The 14419-nt window shown below is 43.5% G+C and overlaps 1 long non-coding RNA gene across 1 annotated transcript; it reads right to left on the bottom strand.

Moving 5' to 3' along the window:
- Window positions 1-2002: 2002 nt before the first annotated feature.
- On the bottom strand, window positions 2003-14212 carry LOC128347918 (uncharacterized). The gene is made up of 4 exons (XR_008317838.1): window positions 11256-14212; window positions 9321-9493; window positions 8290-8412; window positions 2003-2719 (listed from the first exon to the last, which is right to left on the bottom strand). It is a non-coding gene; the product is annotated as an uncharacterized LOC128347918 (long non-coding RNA).
- Between the last annotated feature and the right edge of the window lie 207 nt (window positions 14213-14419).

The following is a 14419-nucleotide window of genomic DNA, read 5'->3' as shown; positions in this document are numbered from 1 at the left end:
TGCTTCCACACAACAGGCTTGTGCATTTCAATTCGACAACAAAACATTTTGTCCAAAAATGGCATTTTCAGACATTTTGTATACAAATTGAAATGAAAAAAATTAAAAAAAAAATTGTTTTGGTATACAAATAAAAATGACCCTATGTCGGAGCAGAAAGTTTTGTTCTTCGGAAAATATTTTGGATTTCCATTTCAGCATTGCATGAAATTTAATTGTCCTTTTGTCTCCTGACTGCACCAACCAGGGAGGCAGTGAGTGTTTGTCAAAAAGATAAGAACAAGATAAGATGATAAGATATGCAAAAAGCAGGCACAGCACCCCTGAGGAAGCTCATTTCCTTGGAATGCGTTGTATTGTAATGCAATTGTGTGCTAAGAATGATTAACCTGAAGAGTATAGCCAAGTTACTGCCAGCTCTAGCAAACAATACCCTTAATGTTTCCACTCTGTCTGGGATGATTGCTTTGAGAATGTTGAAGTGGCAAGAGGGGGGGAGTTTGGTGCAGTCAACAATTTAGTTACTCAGTCGCTTCTGCCTTTCTGCCTCATTAGAAAGAACTAATTTTGCATTGCATGTCTAAACTCAAGTTTCCATGATGCCATGCTTGCCTTGCTGCCAGTCTGAGCCCAGCATGCAAGCCTGCTATGGCTACTGCATGCCAGCCTGGGAATAGATTAATCTGCTGCTGCATTGCTTCCTTTTTTTGTTCCAGAAGAATTTTTTTCCACCACCTTGTGCAAATCACTGCCTGATTGTGCCTGTCTGTGCCAGCAGCCAGCAGTGCCCTGAGTGAGTGGGGAGGCAAGTTGGAGGTCCTGCTGGTTCGTTCTCTCTCTCTCTCTCTCTCTCTCTCTCTCTCTTTCTCTCTCCCTCTCCCCTCCCTCTTCCTCTCCCTCTCTCTCCTTCCTCTTTGCAATGAAGATTGGGTCATATTGTGAATTCTATTCTAGCATCATCATCATTTTTATTCAAACTAGGTTGCTTGCATCAAATCGGTTGTGGTGACACAGGCTCCAATCTGTTGAAGAAAAGTAAAAAAATGTGCCAAGTCTGCTATCTCTGTGTGATCTTGCCTAGTCTGTCTGACTCTGCTGCATCTGTATGATCTTGCTTTGGAAACCTGGTTCTTTGTAAAGCTCTGCTGTTGAAGTGTTGAAAAAAATGTCTGTGGATGAGAACTGCTTGCTTGGTGAAGGAGGGAGGGCAGGGCACACTTGATGCTGCTGTTGGCCATAGTTTGCTGCATCTGATGCTTAATTTGGAAACCTGGTTCTTTAAGAAGCTCTGCTAGTCTGCTGTTCTCTGTTGTGTGTGCTGCCTGGCAATGATTTTCTATGAATTGTTGAAATTTGTGTCTTTGTGGCAAATTTGGGGCAGAAACGGGCCTGCAGGGGGGGCAGAACAGTGGGTTGGGTGGCAGTACCCCAAGGAGTTGTCTGCCAACCACCCAGATTCCAAAGGGATTGGCTAAAGGCCTGATTTTTTTAATGAATTGTTGAAATTTGCATGTCTTTGTGGCAGATTTGGGGCAGAAAGGGGGTAGAGCAGTGGGTTGGGCATTAGCATCCCAAGGGGTGCCTGCCCACCACGCATATTGCAAAGGAGTTAGCCAGAGGCCCGACTTTAAATTGGTTTCTGAAGTTTACGCGTCTTTAAGGTTTTATCCCATAGGGGACAATGGAGGTTTCAGCAGCCCCATAATTGCACTGGGGAGGGGGCTGAGGTGGCTCAGAGTGAGTGGTGGTGTATTGCACAGAGAGTGCCAACCACCCCCATGGGTTGCTAACCCATGGGGTACTGGGTTTTGTTGTTTCTGAGAGGTTCTGAGTATAGATTCTCTGGTAGCATATGAGATTTTCAACGACAAACCATGAATGCACTCTCATATGCTACCATAGAATCTACATTCAGAACTCCTCAGAAACAACCAAACCCACGAGGTACAGCATAGCTACCCTACACTCCTGGACCAAGCCAAGGTCATTGGCAGTTCTTCATTTTTGCCAGGCAGGCAATAAGGGCTAGATTATTAAATGCTGAGGCCCGAAGCTGTGTTAATCTTAAAAAGCCCAATAGTATCATGAGATCTTGTAAGAAAAGTGTGCCAAAACATCAAAATCAGATCAAAACTGATTTCAGGATTGTGGGATTCCAGAATCAAAGTGATCCTGGATCAAATTTCTGAACCAGAATTAGACCTTTGAAAAACTGGGCCCTGGTCAAATGAAATTTCAATTCAACTTTACAGGTATTTCTGTGAAGGTTTATATACTTGGTTTGGTAAATAATTGTGCAGCAATATAAGTATATTTTAGCCTTATTAGTCTGCTTTAGAATCATTTTTCCCCTTTCCCCTTTATTTTTCTGTTATGTAAAATTTGAAATGTAGTCATTTTTTAAAATCCAACCTCCCTCATAATGTGAATCCCTAAGGTGTAGCTTACTTAGCTTGTGCCCAAATCTGGCACTGCAGGCAATGATCAATTTATGTACCTGTGTTTTGTATGTACAATCTGGTTATATTACAGCACTATCTAAAAATAAGAACCTGTTACATATGTGCAATGCCAGGATTTTAACAACCAATTTATGACTGTTCTCCTTTCTAGGTGACAATTCAGAGGAGGGATGGCCTTTCGTGTTGGCTGGTCTTGCACTCAGCAGCTCCTGCTGGTGATCTTCTGCTGCCCTCTGCTGCCTTTCTGTCTCTGCTACCTACGTGAGTAGAAAATGTGCTTCATTGCATATAACCTACATATACACCACATGCGCCAGTGCAAACTCACTTGGGTGTATATTATAAGAGGCTCATGTCTCAGGTTTTGCTTATGCTACCAACTGCCCAATGACAAATTTGCACAGGGAATAGCTATACTACAGTCCTAAAATGGTTCAATATTCCCTCTTTCCTGGGAACCCTGGGAAACTGTAGTTCTGTGATGAGGGGTAGGCATATTGGGGCTATTCACACAGTGAGGCTGTTCTCATGTGCATCCTAACCCAGGCTAGGGAAGCCCAGCCTGGGTGAGACTGCATCTGAGAACTGCCGGGATTGGGCCCGATCCTGTGAGGGCAGCATCGCCTAGCTCCACTTTGAAACCTGGCTCTTAGCTGGGGTTAAGGGTTCGAGCGAGTCCTTAACCCAGGCTCCAGGATTGTGTGTTCGCTGGGGCTACGTTCAGCCCCAGTGGACATAGAGATGGGTGCCTAGAGTGCCTGTCTCCTGGGGGAGTCCTCCAATGCATCGCACATGTCACACAGTGCTTTATGGGCTATCCAGAAGTTGGGATGCATTGTCCTGACCTCTGGAGTGCTGCGCCACGCAGCACAGATCAGCTGTGGGCATGCTCTCAGTGGGCCCATGCTCCCAGTAAGGTCAAGTGCTCGGCTGATGGGGAAGGTGAGTTCAACCAGCCTCCCCCCCCCACCCGCTGCCTCACCCACCCAGTCGTGTGAACAACCTCATTATTATGTCTGTATGTGCATTCACCTGAACATCTATCTATCTATCTATCTATCTATCTATCTATCTATCTATCTAGTATTTCTATACCACCCCGAACCTGTGTCTCTGGGTGGTTTTAGTCCATTAGAACATTTTGTTTGTATATCTGTATGTACATTCACATTTTTTTGTGAATGACTGTACATGAATTCATTTTTTTAAGTCAGCATGAGGACTCACTCTCACATGAGGACCCTTCAAAAACGTAGAGTACGGAGGCAGTGGGGGCAGAGTTGCCCTGACAACACTAGATTTTGAATGATAACAAGCCAACCACGAAGAAAAGAGATCGCAAGCTAATCGGAAAGCAGTGGCAAAAAACCAATCAGCAAGGGAAAAACAACAAGACAACTGCCCTCCAAAATGGTGCCCAGGGCCGCCCACCATACTCGCTTGAACCCTCAAACCAGTTTGCTTTGAACCAGGTTCAATTTGGGTTGATCTAGGACCAGCCACCTTTCCTGAAGTGCGATCCAGTTTGCAATCAAACTGTTCGAACTGACCTGGTTCGCGGAGTACCAGTTCACAATCGAACCATTCTGCACATCCCTACTCTGAGGTGCATGCTACATCTGAATCCATGCTCTTCGTGAACCTCTGGTTCATGAAGCCCCTTTTGCATTCAAGACCAATGGCTACAAAGCAGCTGACATAAGAAGGTTTGTCAATTAAAGGGCCATGCAAAATTGGCTGGGAGAGTATCCAGGGCCTCTCTTCGAGACCTGGACAGGGGGCATACTTCTGGCTCAACTTGGTTACCTCCAACAAACAAAAATATGTGAGAGTCTGCAGCACCAGCTTCAAGTTCTCTCCATATCTTAGGCTGGAGGGAGCCACAGGTTCCACATTATGTGTGAACCAGTCTTCTGTGTGTGAGGCCAGTAGTACCTGAGTTTCTTTGAAGACTGCAGGATACTCCCTCTGGTTGTGGGGAGAGAGGTGGTGTCCCCCCACCACCACCCATCTCCAGCCAAATGAGCAAGAAGACTTTGCAGGCTTTGAGCCACTTACATCCCCAATGGTTCTCAGGGGGAAGCTGAAGACCAGCTGGGATGTTTTTCACAGCTTGAATGTAACAAAAGGCAGCCTGAATCCTACAATACCAATTAATTGTAAATATTACTACCAACTCAGAACAAGACATGGGATAGCCCTTCAGCAAATTCTTCCAACTGGAGTCATACACAAAGTATGCCTTTTCTCTGGAAACAGTGTTTGCTTGTTTGTTTTTACATTTATAAAAGGAGCCCAGAGTTGTATGCATGGTTATGTTTATCCTCAAAACAACCTTGTGAGGTAGGTTAGGTGGTTGGCCCAGAATTACCCAGTGGTTGGCCCAGAGTTACCCAGTGAGTTGCATGGCTGAGTGGGGATTTGAACTCTGGTCTCCCCAATCCTAATCCAGCATTCTAACCAGTACACCATACTATCTCTCAGCAAAGGAGAGTTATAGTGTCATTTTGAATTAATAGCAACTCATTCTAAAGGATTCCTATGCAACTGAGCCACCCTAATTTGATCCATGTCTTTGTGGATCAAACAAAGGTAGCTCAGTTGCTTAGAGCAACCCTTTATGATGAGCTGTAGTCGTTAATTAGATTGAGACTGGAAGAATGAAAGCAATAGTAAGAGAACTTAAGAGAGGAAGGTATAAATTAGTCAGCTAAGGGGAGCTACCAAAAGAAACAATCTACAAGTCTTTCTGGGGTATCTGTAACATGCTAACCTAGGGCACTAAGGGCCGGACTACACATTAGGTGAGAGATCCATGACTGAATCCCCCAACTATTTTTTTTTTAACATTTAAAAACAGCTTTGGAGCCCCTGAATTGGATTAGGGCTCCAGTGCTGGGGGCAAGGGGGTTAACTCAGCTCTAGCTCTATTTCCCCAATTTAAATTCCTCCCCACAAAGTTGGTATCCATCGTATGGGTGGCGAGATGCAGGTACAATACTGGTCAGAACAGTAATGGTGGATTATGTTTCCAACAGCACCAGTAGAAGAAGGGAAGGTGCAAGCAACAAAGAGGCAGCTTGGATTTACCAGTGAGAAATTTGTATTCTGAACCGTAAAGTCTTCCACAGCAGCAGAGTGATCAGTTTTTGCCAAAATTCCCTCATAGGGGACAGTTCTTTGTTATATCCTTGTGTGCTAATCTTGATGGCCTGGATCCTCACATCTTGGCGGGGGGGGGGAGTCCTCATACGATCCCCTCTTCACCTCTTGAGGTCTCATAGGGAGGCTCTCCTTAGACCTCCCTCATGAAAGCAAGTAGAAGCAGTTGAGGGACAGAGTTGGGCTTATTACAAATATGGTGTAGCATGACCTGAGCTGAGCCCTTTCATAGAAAGATTGAAAGCTTAAACCAGTTGGTTTATAAATCAAACTACTGCTTCTCATTCATTCCTGAGTGCTTGGGAAGTGGGTGCATTGGGTGGTCCCCAGAAACTGCTGGCTCAGGGACCCTTGCCCTCCTCACCCCATTCAATGGTTTCAATGGCCACACCATTGGATGTTTGGGCTTACAAGTTCTGTGTAAGAAACACTTAAAAAAATAGTGTTCCGCGTTCAAAACATCGAATGGAAAACTGTCAGGAAGTTTAAAAAACCTGTCGCTTTCCAGTCACGCTTCTTTTTTTGAGTGGACCAGAGAGTCGATGCACACAATTTTTGGCCTCTGCCAACTGTTAATGCTGAGCTTGACCAAGGTGTGTAGTGTGAGCCAATGAATGCTGATAGTGTTGTGAGCGTGAACTTGGTAGCCCTGAGCTGCACAAAAGAAAGAGAATGGCCTGAAGGCAGCCTGAAGCTATTTTCCAGTCACTGTACTAGACAGCTGCACTGTCTCTGATTATCATATCAAAATTTGCTATGCCAATGAGGTAGACATTTCTCCACAAAAATAACAAGACTATGAGCTTTTTGAGACAGAGGGATAAAATGAGGGAGATGCAGCGGACCCTCACAATTCTGCTGAGTCAATGTGGGTCATCCACATGCACTGTGTTTCCTCCTTCAGTTTCCCTTGTGATATATTTTGGGTATTGCGCCCCCCACCCCCACCCCAGGCTTTCCTCTGTCCCTTTCCAATATCCCAACCACTCTTCCTTCCAGTTCCCACCCACTGTTTCTGCCCACATTTGTAGTTGGTTCTGCGTATGCCCTGCAAAAGTTTAAAAAATAAAATAAAAAATAGTAGAAATTGAGATAATTAAGGCAGCAGTTCAAACACCCTGACAGGTAGCTTTGGAGACTTTAGTTGTACAGGGCTCATTCTTAGTTTGTCAAGCTCCTGAGCTCAGCAGGGTTTCCACCAAATCTGCGGTGGTCACTCATTGAGACAGGCTGGCACTTTGCCATATAGAGAGGCTATTCACACAAGCAGCTCAACCCAGGCTAGTGCAGCCCAGCCTGGATCGGGCTGCTTGGGTGGAGCTCTGGGATCGCTCCTGATCTTGGCATTTCCACCCCCACTAGCCCAACTTTTAACCCTGGCCCTTAACCGGGGTTAGAGGGTGCAAGTGCACCCAAAGTGCCCGATTCATGGGGGGATCCACACTCAACGTGCAGTTCATTATGGGATTCCTGGAGGCTGGGACTTATCTTCCTGGCCTCTAGCGATCCATGCTGCCCGGAGCAATATGGATTGTATGGGTGTATGCTGGTGCACCAAAGAGGAGCTCCTTGCTCATCCAGGATGGAAGGTTTTCTGATGCCATCTGGTGGCTAAAAAGAACCCCAGTTTATAGGGGGGCCCATCTGGTGGCTAAAAAGAACCCCAGTTTTCTATGTTGACACATTAATTTGTTATATTAATTATGCATGTTTATATTTTCACTTTCCACTCTTTTTCACAAAGAAAACCAGAGCATCTTACACAAATGTAATACACTTGTATTAAAAAATGCATATATACCAAAAAAGAAAAAAGGGGGAAAAAGCAGCAACATGAAACAGCCAAACAAAGCATAGTATTATCTAAAGCAGGACTGTACAATTTCAGTCATCTAGCTGTTGTCAGACTACAATTCCCATCATCCCCAACCACAGTGGTTAATAATCAGGGATTATGGGAGTTGTAATACAACATCTTCAGGAAGGCCCTGATCTAAAGGACAATATAGTAGGCAGGTCAAAAACAGAGCATAGCCCCAGCACAGCAGTAGGGGAAGAATTATACCCCAAATTAAAATTCAAGCCATGCCCAAGGATTATCTTAAAAGGCATGTTTTGACTTAGCATCTAAAAGCACTCAGATTTGGGGCCAGGTGGACCTGGCCTAGGTCCTAGGTCCAGGGAGGAAATTCCATAAGGTTTCACTATAACAACTCCTGTCTTGTGAATGATTTGATATGCAGCTCAGCTGCAATACAAATTATAGAGGTTTGAATGTTTTTATAAGAGGTGTGTCCTATGCACATTATCTTGAAATGGCCCCATGCTGAAACCATGCTTTTCCAGACCATGGTCTGTATGGTTATATACTGCAATGTGGCTGGGGAAATGGAACAAAGGATTGTGTGAATCACCCTGTGAAAATAGCAATGATGAGGTAAATGGTTTTGGTAGTATGCATTGGGTTTTACTGTGATTTTAGTGAATGTGCTATCTCACAAGTGGATTTATTGTGACATTTTAGAAGTATGTATATTATACAAGGTCTGATGGTTAACATGGTTGTTCAGCTATAGCAAGGGAGGTGTTTCAGATCAAATAAATGGGTTCTTCTGCATGATGTAATTCTTGACCAGTCCCGGATGAAGCTAAAAAAAGTACTCACCATATCTCAACCTGTTTTCATATGCTTTCACTCTTTGATTCTGCAAACATGTTTTCTCCTTTCTGGTGGTCACATTTGATCACTCTGTAGACTTTCCAGATCATGGCAAACAGGCACCTCCTTCTGGGGAACAAGACTTGTATGGTAAGTATGAGCCTTCAGATTTGCCCCACTGGATTCTGTTGTCCTCTGACCAACAGATATGGGAAGGAAGATGTCATGGCTCTTTGAGGGAAACGTTTGCACTTGAGGGTGGAGATGCCGCACCCCATATTTTGAAGCGAGGGGTTTCATTGTGAAGGAGGCTTCTTTAAAGAAATACTAACATTGGCTGTGGGAGGTGCACACACCACTCCACTCCATTCCAATCCCAAATTTTCATGGATTTGTTGAAGAAATTGAACACCCTGTAGAAGTGCCTTGCTAGATCAGATCAGAGGTCCACTAAGTCCAGCACTCTGCCTCCAGTCCAGCAGTGGCCATTCAGCCCTTCATAGTCAAAGCAACACTCACAGCAGGGTCGGCCATGTGCCCTCACTCTCTATGGCTTGGCTTTACTTGGAGGGCAGTAGGATAACCTCCTATTTTTATTGGCTTATTTTATTTGTTCCATGGAGTCCCACTTTAAATCACAGCATAGGCTCATGCTATTCATATTTTTTTCCTTCTTTTATGCTATTAATAATCATTAATAATAATTCATTATTTTAAATTATTTATTCCACTTTTCAGTAAAAATATTCTCAAAGTACACCAGTTATCATAAACAGCATATAAGATGGTTCCATGTCCCCAAAGGGCTTTCTAAACGAAATGAAAGCCACTGGAGGGATGCTGTGCTGGGGTTGAATAGGGACAGTTGCTCTTTCCCTGCTCAACATAAACATAAATCACCTCTTTGAAAGATTTGAAACTTGACTTCCACGTTTGCTTCCAGATTATCCATGGGATAAATCCAGCCTGAAGTCAATGCCAATAGACTTGGAACAGTTTAAGAAACTTGATGCCTATGCATCAAAGGTAAGGCTTACCTTTGGGGGTATACGGTGCTGTATGTTATCTGCTAGCAGATCAAGGCATTTCCTGTACATCTGGAATTTGATTCTACCTTCTCAGCATGCTCTTCTGATAAGCAGAGCATTCCATTCCAGGCAGAATGGGGAAAGTATGAGCCAAAGGATCGTGGCTGGCATCCAGACTAATGCTGCATTAGTGAAACAAAAATGCACCATGCAAGAGAGCCTCTCAGAAACAATAGAATTCTTATGGCACCTTAAAAACTAACACACGTTAGTCTGTCACAATAAGTCTTGTAGGCCAGAGCCCACTTTGTCAGATACTTTATTTCATTAATCCTTACAATAGTCCTCAGTGGAAGCTGAGTACTGTTATTCCTGTATTACAGATGGGGAGCTGAGACAGATAGATCATGGCATGTTTAAGACTACCCAGTGAATTCATAGTTGGATTTCAAACTCCTAACTTATGCTCTCAACCTGTTCACTACTGTAGTATAATATGTTTTCACAAATAAGTGATAGCAAGGTTGTCAGCTCTGGTTTGTAGAATCCAGAGACACACTGATAGGAACGTGCAGAACTGGGCCTGTTCGAGTGGCATGATTGTTAACCGCTTCTAACTGGTTCAAGCTGGTTTGTTGAACTGACCAGTCCAGCTGATTTGTTCAAACGCATTGGTTCGCATACCCACGGTTCGGTCCAAATTCAGTTTGAATTTGGACTGAATCACGCCAAACGATCCATGCACACCCCTATACAGTGACCTGTAAATGAACCAAGAGAGTCAGCAAGGGAGAAGGGGACATTGTTTCATGCAGAAGCAATATAATGTGCAATTTAGCCCTCAATATATGTCAAGATTGCAGTTTACAACATTGTAGCTCAAGCTGTATTTTGAATCTCCAATTTTAAAATGTACAGAAGACATCAATGAAACATAATAAATCAGGGGGAATGATGATAAAAAGTAGAATCTGGACTTTCTTCACCATATTAACTTTTGCAGAAGTTACCACATTAATTTTTACTCTTTCTAAATTAGGTGGATGTCAATAGCAGTATGGAAAATCTGGTGAGTGTTCTGCTCCAAGAAGCCCACAGTGACTTGGAGAAAGTCCGAGCCATTTGGATATGGATCTGCCATCATATAGGTAGGTCGACTCTCTCCTTCTCGCCCCACCCTCCTCATAGCTGCTGGAAGTGGCATTCCACTTCCAGGGCAAAAGAGGGAACCTTCCCTGCACCCCCCACCCCCATTCTGCCACACATCTTTGTTTTTTTTTAAAGGTGAAAGAGTGGCAAAAGCTGTTTTGCCTTTGGGCGGCAAAAAGCTTAATCCACCCCTGCACCTTTCCTGATGACCTTAAAGTGCGGTGGAGATCATACTGACACTTCAGAAGTGTTTTTTCTCAGATAGACTAAAAATATTTCTCTCTTTCTTTACTATCTGTGATTAATGAATTGATTTATTGATTGGATTCACTGGTAAATCATGTTTTTGCCTTATTTACTTTGTATTGTGAGCTACCACCCACGTCATGATTGTCTCTATTATTTCAGAATATGATGTGAAAGCCTATCATAATGAAGCTGAGAGGTTTTGTGAGCCAGCTGATGTCCTTCGGTTACGAAGGAGTGTCTGTGCTGGATATGCTGCCCTCTTTGAAAAGATGTGCAGGTAATTGGCAGGCAATGGAGCAATCCTAGGACACCCAATCAGATCTCCAGATCTGTCACAACAGTCCTCTTCCCGCATTCCCTCATTGGTCCCAGCCCTTTTTCTGTCCCTGATTTTTTGGTCCCTGGTTGTTGTTTTTTAAGTGAGGCATATTCAGATGTGCTCAGGATGAGCCTCCTGTAACCTACAGAGATGGTTACAGAGAGGGTTACAGAGAAATACTACAGAGTATTTTGTGCTTTAAAAAACAAAACAAAACTCTGCACTACCATGATTCCAATCCCATGCCAGAAAAAATGCGAAAGAGTCTTCAATGTTTTTGTTAGTTGTTCTTTTAAAGTTTGAATTCTGCTGAAAATGAAACAGTCAAGTCTTATTAGCAATAGCAATTATTACTTGTATGCAAATGATGCAAAAGTGTATATACTTTCTTATTTTGCATTCTTTAATCTGTTCCATGCAGTCATGGGAACAATATAATAATAATATACCTAAGCCCTCCCACAGCCTCAAGCAATTCTGCTCAGCCTGCCCCCATCCCCTGCTTCTTTCCCTGGGCATTGGCTAAATATTTTTCAAACTGCTCTCACTTTAAGATCTAGAAACATACTTTTTATGTATGCAGCTGCCTAATTCTGCTCTCAGTAACAATTGCTGCACTGACATGGAGTAATCTCAACATATATACAGCCATGCCTGGGTGCTTTCCAGGTAAGCTGCTCTCGTTCTGACAAATCACATTAAAATGTAAACAGCAGGGGGAGCAGTCTCTCAAAAACTAACTACTCGAAAAAACAGCAACTTCTTTACCCCAGATATACGACTTCATAGCACTATATCACAGTGATTAAATTTGAAACAAAGCATTGGAAATATAAACGGCACCCTGCTGTCAGCATAGGGACTGCAGTGTCACAACACAGGAAGTGTGGAAGATACACTTCAGAGATACATCCTGACCCTGTTGCAGGATCTAATCCGGAAAGTGCCCTGTAGACATAATGAACACCATAGTGGTGTTTCTAAATACTTTTCATTTCTTCTTGCCCTCAGTATTGCAGGGATAGAATGCAAGAATTTCCCAGGCTACTCCAAAGGGTATTCCTACAAAGCAGGAAAAGGCTTTAAGAAGGCTGACCATGCCTGGAATGCAGTTTATCTTGACGGAAGGTGGCACCTGTTGGACAGCACCTGGGGAAGTGGCAGTGTGGATGACTCTTGTACTAAGTTCACTTTCAAGTACGTTATTAAACTGTAAAATGGATAATCCCTGAATTGGGATGAATTGCAGTGGGGGCAAAATTTACTTTCAATTTATTTTCTGGGGCTACTTCTTGCAAGGACTTCATTATTCTGTGCCCATCTGCAGATTCCCCCTCCCCCCGCTTTTTAAAAAAGAATCCAGATAATATACTGACAAGGAAACAATTGGAAACAAATCACTTTAAAAAGAGAAGCAGACTGTCTGCATATAGCTTTGCCTGTTTCTCTTTGCTGCTCATTTAGGAGTTGTGAAATACTGCATGATTGTGCTCTGATGGCTCTCACTTTCTCCTTGTTCCAGATACAATGAGTTTTACTTCCTTACCCATCCTGCTCTTTTTATTAATGATCACTTCCCAGAAGACCACAGGTGGCAGCTTCTGAAACCAAATCTCACACTGCAGCAGTTTAAAGACCATGTGAGGTATACGCCTGCGTTTTATTCACTGGGGTTGCTTGCAGCATCCCCAGAAACCTCAGTCATTGAAACAGGTAACGTCAGCAAGAAACATTCAGCATCTCCTCTCCCTATTTATTAGCAAACTGCACTTATAATAAGTTCAACTTTTTCTGCAGGGAGCCAATTGTTCCTTAGGATTTGGCTCATGAAAGGAAATCTTAGGGCTGCATGAACTCTTAGAAACCTATTTCATTTTTATGCATTTTGAGGCACATGTTGATTGAAATAAGCATATACATTCAAAGGCAATGTATCACTGAACACCACTTAGTAAGGGAAGGAAAAATGGGGGGACCACGGCCTTCATGTCCCACTTGTGAGCTTTCCTTGTGGTTCACCACAGTGCAAAACTAAAGAGGTGCTGGACTAGATGGATGTCTGGTCTGATGCAGTAGGGTGGTCTTATGTTCTTGTATCACCCAATCCTTCTCTAATGCTACATCAGAAGTTCTTGGGCATTCTTGATGATGTTGCAAATGAAAAACACTTCAGAATGCAGTGGCTGACAGACCTACACATGGGAAAATTGAATGGGGGTGGGGATGCCAAGGCACCCAAAGCAGTGTTTCCTCTAAGGTGTGCGCTTGTGCACACAAGTTTTTTGATGTCCACTCAGTTAATTTTAGATCCTGCTCAGGTTGAATCAGGAAGATCCCATTCTGACTGCATGTGTGCACACACTGTCTTGATACTGCCGCCCAGAACAAAACTTTTTCCCCACACAGATGAAAAAAAATTAGAGGGAACATTGACCCCAAGGTGCCCCCTCACCTCCCTGCTCCATTACCCCTTCCCCTGTTGCATGTCCCACCTATCCCACCACCAAGACTGGGTCATGTTCTTTCCCCTATATCAACGACAAACAATAAGATCCCCAGAAATGAAGTATGTAGCAATGGAGGATAGGTGAAGTCCATGGTGTGGAGAAGGATGCAATCCAGTACTAAGGCCACACATCCTGCACGGCAGTGAGCCGATGACCTCCATTTCGATGTAGATCTTTTTGAAGTAAAGAATGGTCTTCAGAAAGTAATACTAATCCTCATGCTCCAAAGTCCTACTACTTCTGGAAGACTCTCTCAAAAAACTAAGTTCTAATAAGTAGTTTTTTGTACCTTTATAAGAACTTGATTTTTTTTAGAGAATCTTCCAGAAGTTGTAAAGGTGGCTGAAAACATAATTGGACTTTGGCTTCTCCTGGGGCCTCCAGCAGCCTTGCAACGCCCCTAGCTAAATTACTCGTGAGTAGCTCCATTTGGATTACTAGTCCTAAAGAGGAACTCCTGAGTAGTACAGCTGAGTAACTTAGAATGCCAGGCAGCATTTCTGAGGCTGTGCTGAGATACCTTGCAGGAGAGGAGGAAAGGAAAATAAGGGGCTTTCAGGGACAACTGTGAAGCACAATCCTATGATTCAGCTGGCAACTGCACTGAACCATTGAAAAGGACATATCCATAATATAAGCTTGTACTAGTTTTATACAACTTTGTTTATCCTGGTAGCCACCTAATGGCACAGCGGGGAAGTAACTTGCCTAGGGAGAAAGAGGTTGTCGGTTCGAATCTCCGCTGGTATGTTTCCCAGACTATGGGAAACACCTATATTGGGCAGCAGCGATATAGGAAGATGCTGAGATGCTAATGGTAAACCCTTCCTGTATTCTTCCGAAGAAAACCACATGGCTCTGTGGTTGCCAGGACTCAACACCGA

Source organism: Hemicordylus capensis, chromosome 2 (genome assembly GCF_027244095.1).
Source record: "Hemicordylus capensis ecotype Gifberg chromosome 2, rHemCap1.1.pri, whole genome shotgun sequence".
NCBI classification, from domain to species: domain Eukaryota; kingdom Metazoa; phylum Chordata; class Lepidosauria; order Squamata; family Cordylidae; genus Hemicordylus; species Hemicordylus capensis.
The sequence above is the reverse complement of the archived record's forward strand: the minus strand, read 5'-3'. Positions and strand labels throughout refer to the sequence as shown.